The sequence below is a fragment of the Vicugna pacos genome, unplaced genomic scaffold, assembly GCF_048564905.1.
Source record: "Vicugna pacos unplaced genomic scaffold, VicPac4 scaffold_19, whole genome shotgun sequence".
Classification (NCBI taxonomy): domain Eukaryota; kingdom Metazoa; phylum Chordata; class Mammalia; order Artiodactyla; family Camelidae; genus Vicugna; species Vicugna pacos.
Window position 1 is genome coordinate 23,389,020 of NW_027328740.1, and position 10,492 is coordinate 23,399,511.

The 10,492-nt window shown below is 31.5% G+C and overlaps 1 long non-coding RNA gene across 1 annotated transcript; it reads right to left on the reverse strand.

Moving 5' to 3' along the window:
- Positions 1 to 778: 778 nt before the first annotated feature.
- Positions 779 to 1,945, reverse strand: LOC140693319 (uncharacterized). The gene is made up of 2 exons (XR_012069039.1): positions 1,721 to 1,945; positions 779 to 863 (listed from the first exon to the last, which is right to left on the reverse strand). It is a non-coding gene; the product is annotated as an uncharacterized lncRNA (long non-coding RNA).
- Positions 1,946 to 10,492: the final 8,547 nt, after the last annotated feature.

The window sequence follows — 10,492 nt, forward strand, 5'->3', positions numbered from 1 at the left end:
AATGATATCATAGACTCCCGTTTAACTCTTTATTTTAAAAAAAATATCGAAAATACAGGTAAACATGTATGTTTATCGTTCAAATAAGAAAATTGCATATAGTTGTCGGCATTTGCCACCATCAATATTAATCTTTGTTATCCTGCATAATATGGTAGTCCTCTGGTATATAAGTTGTGTTTAGGATGACGTTCATAAAATGAAGATGGCTGATGAGCTGGCCTTGAAAGAGAGGTAGCTGATGTATCAGCTATCAATTTCACTGGTAACCATGGTTTGCTCCCTGGTTGAAGTTGAGAAAAACGACCGTCATTGGCAGATATGTTGTGATATCTATATGGAAAATTAGAAGGCTCCACCATTAGTCAAACATGATTGCTCAGTATGGGAGACAAGGTACTGTACTGAGAAGTAGATATTGTAAATGTAATGAAGTTCACAACACGGCCATTTGCTTCAGTGTAGCTGCTTTGAGAGTGCCTGTGGGCAGTGTTCAACTGATTTAAAAAGCACGTTGATCCATTGCAATATTGTTCTGGTGATCTAACTGACATTGAAAATGGAGGAGAAAAATCACCTCTGATCAAGGTAGTTGTATCACCTATTATGTGGCTAGAAGAGGGCTTCCTTATTAGAGGCATGTTTAAATTTGCAGAAAGTAAAAATGCACTTTCTCCTCTAGTGTCAACCACAAAATCAAAATTATCATTATGCACGTTACCCCCTGCTTTAACGTGCTTCTTTTTGAAATCTTCAGCCAATGAAGATACCAGAGAGACATTTTTAATCCCAATTCTTCTTTTTATTCTCACTAAAAGCTGGGGACAGCCTCGTTTAAGATTTGGATTATGGCAGAACTGCAGCTACAACCAAAAGAGAAAGATTTTAGTAATATTTTAAACCAAAATACAAGACTAAATTAAGCCTAACCTACAAAACCTCAGATTTCACGTTTACTATGCTAAGATAATATCATCAAAATATGCACATTGCTGACTATGTTTTGAAATTCCTTATTTGGAATATGCACATTTAAATAGTATTTAAGTATTCAAATTTAAGAAGCTAGCATTTGCAGTAACGGTGAAAGCCACTTTTTAAAAGCGGCTTTAATACCTTTATTTAGATTTCTCGTAAGATTCCTAGTTGCTAGGAAAGTTTCACACAATCTTGAATACTTAAGGCTCTGTCCTCATTTTTTGAAAAAATAAAGAATTTTAGCATTTGTAGTTTTATACAGTTTTCAAACTCTAGATTTACATTTACATTACCATAGATCGATGTACAAAATAAAATTTTATATATAAGTTACCAAGTCGTAACTACAATTACTGAATACCTTGCTTAAAAGAGAGACTTCTTTTTCTTCTGCTAGAAAGTCAGCTAGACAAGCAGATCTTTAAAAATTCTGCTGCACTTTCCTAAACTTATAAATGTTAAGCTGTCTAACTAAACTTTTCATACTTCCAGTTTCAAATACTCTGAAAGGGGACTTTCTTTCCAAAACTTCCTTCTTTAAGACAACTTCATCAATCACTATGGAAGTTTCATTATCATCCCACCAGTTGGATTTAAATTGATAACTCCCAACCATTTTCCAGATTTTTCTTGGAAATGTCAGAGAACGAAAATCATTATCTTCATCTGGCTCAGAGACACAATATGTGTAACATGGACTTTTAAACAAGGATTCTTCAGACAAATTCTGAAAATCACTTACTTCAATCATAGACCTCAAGACAAGTCCCCAGAGATTGTTGGATCAAACAATACAGATCTTCCGGAGTTTCCTGAACCAGTTGGTCCATCATTATGAGACCTATCTTGAAATTCTGAAGAAATATTTGCCATCTCAAATAACTTTTTCTACAGCTACTTTTCTAATCTGAATGATTTTGAGCACTGCAGCTTCATATGCTGCTCTGGCAGGCCTGCACAGATAAACTACTAGGCCATCACAATGGTTCTCAACTTGAGTAGATGTGACATCACATAACGACTGGTCTCCTAGCAAGTCAAGTGTAACATCCAGCCAGTGTTTACTTCTCATTCATCCAGTTAAAATGAAACATATAGGATGCCTTTTTTTATAGTGTGATCTGCAATTATTACCCCAAGAAAATCTTTTTAAATAATTAATGCTAGGGTCTATGAAATAAAACAAATCTCCATACTTTTGTACACAAATTTATACAACATTGATGAACAGAGTATAAATAATGCACAAAATATATAAAATAATTTTAAAGTTATGGAATTTTAAGTGAAATTTGTGTAAAACCTCTGCAGGAAATGTATACCTATTTCATTATAATTAGTAAGGTGAAACTTAATTTGATTTGGAAATGGAAGTAGTTATTTATCTGTTTACTTTACAAGAAGTAGCTCTTTATTCAAAACATGAGCAGAATACATATCAGTGTATTTGGTATGTTTTAGAATAAATGATAAATATTTATGAAATAAAACTAGATTAAAATAATGAATCAAATTTAAGAAATCCCAAAGGGGTAATTTTTGTATGAAAATATAATTTAGTGCTGTAAGTAAAACAAATGTAATTTAGTATTCTACTTTAAAATTACAAAAGAGAAATTATTAAGGTATTCTTATAAAAGTTTACTTTTGCCATTCTTTCACTCAGAGGTTTTTCAGTCCCTCGAAGTAATAAATTTTCTTCTCATCATTATAGTCCATGCTCTTGCGGCTTCTCTTAAGTGTTCCAAAATGATGTTGATATATAAACTTATACAGAAGATCATGGGTTCAAAAATCAGTGCCTCCATTAAGGGGCAAACAAACAATCAAAAACAAAGAAATAACATTATATGTGGGATGGGGTTTAAAAGACCAAATAATGCATTTTAGGAAGCAATATGTTTCTCATCCTGAAAGAGTTGGCATTGTTAGTATAATGCAGCATTTTAAGGCAAGTGTTTTGTACACTTATTGTTAATAATAGCTAGGTTCTGTATCAGTGAACTGTAGTAAAGCCAGTTCTACCAAAATTGTATTCTTTATTTAGACATAAATTCCACTAAACATAAGCCAAATTCAAAATGAGAGATAAAATTTTTAAATAAATAAATGTTCACTCAAGCTACTATGTAAATTTTTCCTTCAGTATGTGTATATTCCATTCTAAGTAAATATTAGGAAGCTGAAGTCATGGCATATTATAAGTATTATAAAGTATAGTTAAGTTGAATTTAGTCCTGATTCTTAATTTTATTTAACATACGCAAATCAATAAATGTGATACCATCCGTTAAATAAAGAATTCAAAAATAAAAATCTCAAAATATGTAGGAAAATTATTCACGGATCTGATCTTAACTTTTTTATAAAAATTTTTTTAACAAATTTGCTGTAGACAGAATATGACTAAACATAGTAAAATCCGTATATGAAAAACCAATGACTAACATCAAGTTCAATGTTAACATACAGGAAGGTTTTTCTCTAGTACAGTAATAAGAAAAAATAGCTCATACAAACAAGTCCTATATTACACTACTAGAAGTTCTAGCCAGAACAACTAGTCAAGAAAAAATATAAAAGTCATTCAACTTGTGAGCAAGCAGTAAAATTTTTATAGATGACATAATTATACATAGTTAGAAAACTGCACACACACTGCCAGTGACTGTGAGAAATAATGAACAAACTTAGTAAACTTGCTGTATACAAAATCAATATACAAATATCCATTGCATTTTTATATAGTAACAACACATTATCAGGAAGAGAAATTAGGAAATCAATTGTGTGTAAATTTATACAAAAAAGAATAAAATAGGAATACATTTGATAAGTTAAATAAAAGATCTAAACATAGATCTATAAATTACAGGTGGAAAAATATAAGTAAACATAATAAATAAAAGATATTCTGTGCTTAAGGATTGTATACAATGTGAGGAAATACTCTAATCTATCTTTCAATTGTTCAGCCTCCCCAGCAATGCTTATTGAGGAGAATCTCTTTTCTTCATTTAATACTCTTGCTTCTTTTTTCATAGGTTAATTTATCATAGGTGAGAGGGATTATATCTGGTTGCTCTATTCTCTTCTATTGATTGGTGTCAGTTTTTGAGCCAGTATCATGTTGTTTAAATTACTAAAGTTTTGTAGGACTGTTTAACAACAGAGAAATTTACAATATTATATTCAATACTCTTTTTCAAGATTATTTTGGCAACTAAGATCTTTGTGGTTGCATATAAATTTTGAAATTATTTCTTCTATTTAATTTAAAAATCTCATGGTTATTTTGACATGAATCACATTAAATGTAGATTCTTTGGGTAGTATGGTTGTTTCAACCACACTGTTTCACATCATTAACATAAGAGATCTTTTCATTTCTTTGGATCAATTTTAATTTCCTTCATCTATGTTTTCTATTTTTTAAAGTATATGTTTTCTCTGTATTTGTTAACTTCATTTGTAGGTATTCTTTACATATATATAATTATATATATTTTATTTTTAAACATGTTCCTCACACAAATACAACAGGCAGAAGGCAGTGGCAAGACATATTCAAAGTCCAGAATGAAAGAAATCTGTTATCTAAGATAAGATATCAAGCAAGGCTAAACTTTAGAATAGAAGGATAGAAAAATAATCTCCACACAAGCAAATACTAAAAGAATTTAGCAAAAGAAAAAGACATAATGAAACATCTCCTCAAAAAATAAAGAAGCAGGATGCTATAGAAAGAGAAAGGCATAATTAGAAAGGCAAAAGCTACAATGACTTACAACAGAATAATAATGATATTGTAAAACAGGACGTCAAAATTTTTAAGTTTAAATTTAAAATTTAGATAGTGAAACAGGACAATACAGATTATTTTCTTCTTATTTCTGTTCTCTGTATGATGCATTTAAATTTATATTCCTTTCAGTTATTATAAAAATATATAGTAACGGGTCAATATACATACAAAACAGGGTAACAATAAGTCAACATCTTACAATGAAGTCACAAAGCTAGAAAAAAACCAAGATAATAAAAGAAAACTTATAAAGCCACAAAAAGAAAAAGAAATGAATAAAAAGGTAATACAAAATCAACTGGAAAATTAAGTTCAAAATGGAAATAAACACTAGTTTATCAATAATTGTTACAAATGTTAATGGACTTAGTGCTTCAATCGAAAGATGTATATTGTCAGATGGGATAATATAACAAGACCCTACATTACGAAGCATACAAGAGACCCACTTTAGAAAGAGGAACACACATCAATTGAAAGTCAGAAAATGGAAAAATACATTCCATGCAAATGTACATGACAAGAAAGGAGGACTAGCAGTACTGACTTCAAACAAAATAGACTTTACAAGAAAGGCCATAGAGAAAGATAAACAAGGACATGATATAATGATTAAAGAGCAATACAAAATGATGGTTTTATACTCATTACTATATATGCACTCAATATAAGAGCACATAAGTACATAAAGTAAATACTAATAGATAAAAAGGGAGAAATTGATGGGAACACAATCACAGTAGGACACTATAACTCCCCATTACCATCACTAGACTGGTCTTTCAGACAGAAAATTAATAAGGGAACAAAGATACAAAAAGATACGATAAAATAATTGGATTTGATTGATAGTTTCAATACACTACTTATCCCCAAAACAGAATATACATTCTTTTCCAGTGCACAAGGAACATTTTCTAGGAATGTTTATGTACTAAGGCACAGAAGAAGCCTAATCAAATTTAAGAAGTTAAAAAAGATTTCAAGCATCTTTTCTGAGTATAATAACATGAAACTAGAAATGAATCACAGAAAAACAGGGAGATAAAATGACAGCATGTAAATTAATAAACATGGTACTAAAACAAGGGGGGTAGGTGATGAATTAAAAGAAGAAATTAAAAAATATCTTGAGAAATATGACACAACACTACACAAAGTATATGGAATATAGTTGAAGCAGGCTTAAGAGGGAAGTTCACAGTGACAAGGTCCGCCTCAAATTAGAAGAGCAATTTCAAATAACTAATCTAATATTCTATGTAAACTAATCATGAAGAGAAGAACAAACAAAATGAAAAGTCAGCAGAAAGCGGGAAAATAAAGAGCAAGGGAGAAAGATTTGAAATAAGATTAAAAATAGAAAAAATCAATCAAACTGTTTTTTGAAACAGTCAACAAAATTGACAAAACTCAGGACAGGCTCACCAACAAGAAAAGAGAGAGAACACAAATAACACACATAGTGAAAATGGGGAAACTACAAAGAGTACATAAAATTTGCAAAAAACCAAAAGGGTATACCATGAGCAACTGCATGGAAACAAACTGGATAATCTAGAAGAAATGGAGAAGTTTCTGGAAACATTCGGCCCACCATTATTGTATCAAAAGAAATTGACCATTTGAACAGACAAATCACCAGAAATGGAATAGAATTATCAGTAAAATAAAAAAAAAATCTCTGCAAACAAATATTCAGACCCAAATACCTTCACTGGGGAATTTGACCAAACATACAACGAAAAATCCATACCAATCCTCCTCAAACACTTCCAAAAGATTCATATGGAGAGAGTACTCCCAAACTCACACCATAAGGCCAACATCAACCTGAAAATAAAACCAGACAAACACACTACCTAAAAAGAAAACTATAGGCCAATATCATTGATAAAAATAGATGTTAAAGTCCTTAGGAAATTATTAACAAACAGAATCCAACAGCATGTAAAAAAAAGATCATACACCATGATCAAGTTAGGTTCATCCCAGGAACACAAGGATGGTGTAACATATGCAAATCAATCAATCATTTGTGATACACCATATCAACAAAAGAGAGACAAAAAACCACATGATAATCACAGTAGATGCAGAAAAATCATTTGATAACATGTAACACCTATCTGCAAAAGAAGTTCTTATCACAGTGGGTAAAGAGGGACCATATCTCAACATAATAATAGCTATTTATGACAAATATATAGCCAGCAAAATATTCAATGGTGAAAAACAGAAACCCTTCTCACAAAAACCTGAGACAATACAAGGTTGCCCATTCTCACAATTTCAATTCAATATAGTCTTGGAAGTCCTAACCAGAACGATCAGTCAAGAAAATTTGATTTCCGATCAAATTATGCAAAACATTTCTTTTTAGGACTGAAACAAATGATCCTAAGATATACATAGAGTCATAAAAAAACCATAGTTACAAAAGCAATATTGAAGTAAAAGAAAGATGCTGGAGGAATACCCCATTAGTTCTCCATACACTATGGCAGAGCTACAATAATGAAAATGACATGACATTGGTAATAAAACAGGCATATGGACCAATGGAACAGAATAGAGACCCTAGGAATAAATCTACAGGCCTATGTTCCATTAATCTTTGACAGACTAGCTAGGAATATGACAGAGAAAAGACCATCTCTTCACCAAATGGTTTTAGGAAAACTGGATAGCAGCATCAAAGCAATGGAGTTAGAACAATCATTCACTCCGTACACAAGAATAAACTCAAAATATCTAGAAGACTTAAATATAAGTAAGACACAGTAAATCTCCTAGAAGAAAACACAGGCAAAACACTCTGAGATAAATCTCAGCAATGATCTCCTAGAACAGCCTACCCAGGGAAGGGATGTAAGAGCAAAATTAATAAATTGGATCAAATAAAACTTATAGGCTTTTGCACAGCAAAAGGAACCATAAACAAAGCAAAATGACAACCTGCAGGATTAAAGAAAATATTTAGAAGTGATGCAACTGACAAAGTCTTAATTTCCAAAATATAAAGAGTTCATACAACCTAATAATAATAAAAAAAACACCAAGAAACCCAATCTGAAAATGGGAAGAATCCCTAAACTAGCAATTCTCTAAAAGAGATGTTCAAATGCCACACAGATATATGAATAAAGAAAAAAAAATGGTCATTATCATTATCAGAGGAGGGCAATTCAAAACTATAATGAAGAATTACTTCCCAGTAGTCACAGTGGTTATCATTTAAAAGTCCACAAACAATAAATGCTGGGGAAGCTGTGGAGAAAGGGAAACTTCCTACACAGTTGGTAGGAATGTAGTTTGGTGCAGTCATTTTGGAAACCAGGATGGGGATTCAGCAAAAGAATAAAAATAAACTTAACATACGATCCAGCAATCCCACTTCTGGGTATATATCAAAGGGAACCCTATTTCAAAAAGACACGTGCACCCCAATGTCCTTAGCAGTGCAGTATACAAAAGCCAAAATATGGAAGCAACATAATTGCCCAACAACAGATGACAGTATACAGAATTTATGCCATATTTGCACAATGGAATAATATTCTGCAATAAAAATGATAAAACAATGACATTTGCAGCAAAAAAGATGTCCCAAACATGTGTCATTCTAATTGAAGTTAGCCAGAAATAGAAAGAAATATAATGCATGATATTACGCATGAAGAAGCTTTAAAAAATATATGTATGGGAACACTATGATTTCATCTACAAAACTGAAACATACTCGCAGATCTTCTAAACAATTTTAGATTACTGTGGAAATGGGCTTCGAGTGGATATATTTGGGAGCTGTAGATTTATAAATGTTATCCACTGTATATAAAAAATGATGTTTTCAAAGTTTCTTTTGTATGACACAGGCCATTATGTTAAATATCGTGAAGTAACGTTTTATAGGCATAGAATTATATGTGTGTATGGGCACACTATGCTATACACCACAGATTGACACATTGTAAATGACATATTTCATTGATAAATAAATTAATAAATATGTAAATATATAAATAAATAAATATATATATTATATTTAATAATAAAAGAAATACAAAGATTCACACTACTTAACTTTACACATCAAGAATCTAGGAGAAAACAGAAAGAATAAAGAAGAAAATTGAATCAATGAGAGTAAGGCAAATAATAAGAGAAACAATTAAAAATATAAAAAAAATACCAAAGTCTGTTTCTTTTAAACATAAAGTGGACAAACGTTTAGGTTGACTAAGAAAATAAAATCTCAAATAAAATTAGAAATAATAGAGAAGATATTACCACTGATGTAGAGATGCATAGCGTCATAAGAAATTAACACTAGCCAAAGATTTGAATGACCTAGAATAAAAGACAAATTCTCAGAAACATATGTCTTCCAATACTGATTCAATAAGAAATTAGAAAGTTAAATATAGCAAAAGTGTGTATGAGTAAATCAGTAATCCAAACCTCCCAAACCAGAAAACATTTACAAGATGACTTTGCTGGTGAAATCTGTGATACATTTGAAGACAATTTTTCACCAATTCTTCCAAAAATCTTCCAAGAATTTCAAGGGGGTGAAAGATTCCAAAGTTATTTTATGATGCCAGATTTATTTGCATAACAATGCAAGAAAGTACATTAGATGCAAAATATGGAATATTATCCCTGATGAACATATGTGCCAAAATTCTCATCAAAAGAGGAAAGTCAATTCAACAACACATTAATGTATCATGCACATACAATGAGTAAAGGGACTTATCCCTGGGTTTAAAGATACTTCAAAATATTCAGATCAATATAGGTGACATGCCACACTTACAGAATGAGAAATAAAACTCACATAATAATTTCAATAGGTGCAAAAAGAGCATTGTATATAATGCAACATCCTTTTAAAATACTCCCAACAAATTACATTAACACTGTCAGTGGCACGATATCATATACAGACAAACACTGTGTGGCCAGAAGAGGAGCAGTTCTCTTTTTATTGATTCCTAGGAAAAGGGTTTATGTAGGACATGCACAATGCCTCATATATCATCTAAGTTATAACAATGTTAATAATCTTAAGCTATTTATGTCCCCATGATCCTGCAGTAAGCACAGGATGTTAAATGATCAAGGATTGTTTTAAAGTTCATCACGGAACTTCATTAAGTAGGCCATCTCTTATCCAGCCGGCTGTGCCTGTCTTAGGTTGTCCTCCTCTGAGGATCTTACCCAGCATGGGCTATCTAGCCATCCATACTGGATACAATGTGCAGGCCACTTCTTATCCAGCCTGGATATGTGACATTCCTCACAGCTTGTTTATCAGTTCAGCCCATGGGCTTATTCTTTAGAGCCTTCAGACAGGAACCTGCAAACCCAACATCCCTTGACCGAAAAATGGATGAAGAAAATTTGATGTACATATGCAATGGAATCAAAACTTTGCATTCCTATAAAAAGTGTCCATGGTGTTCCTTTTTCTCTACAATCTCACCAACATATGTTTCTTTTCTTTTTGATGAGAAATTTCTGACAATTTTGAAGTCTTGTCTCATTTTTGGTTTATGACTTTCCTAATAATTGATAACTCTGAACATATTTTCATGTGTCATTTAGGCATCTGTAAGTTTTCTACAGATAATTGATTGAGATCTATCTATTCAGTTCTTACGTACTTTTTTAATTGGATTGTTTGTTCTTTTATTGGTGTTG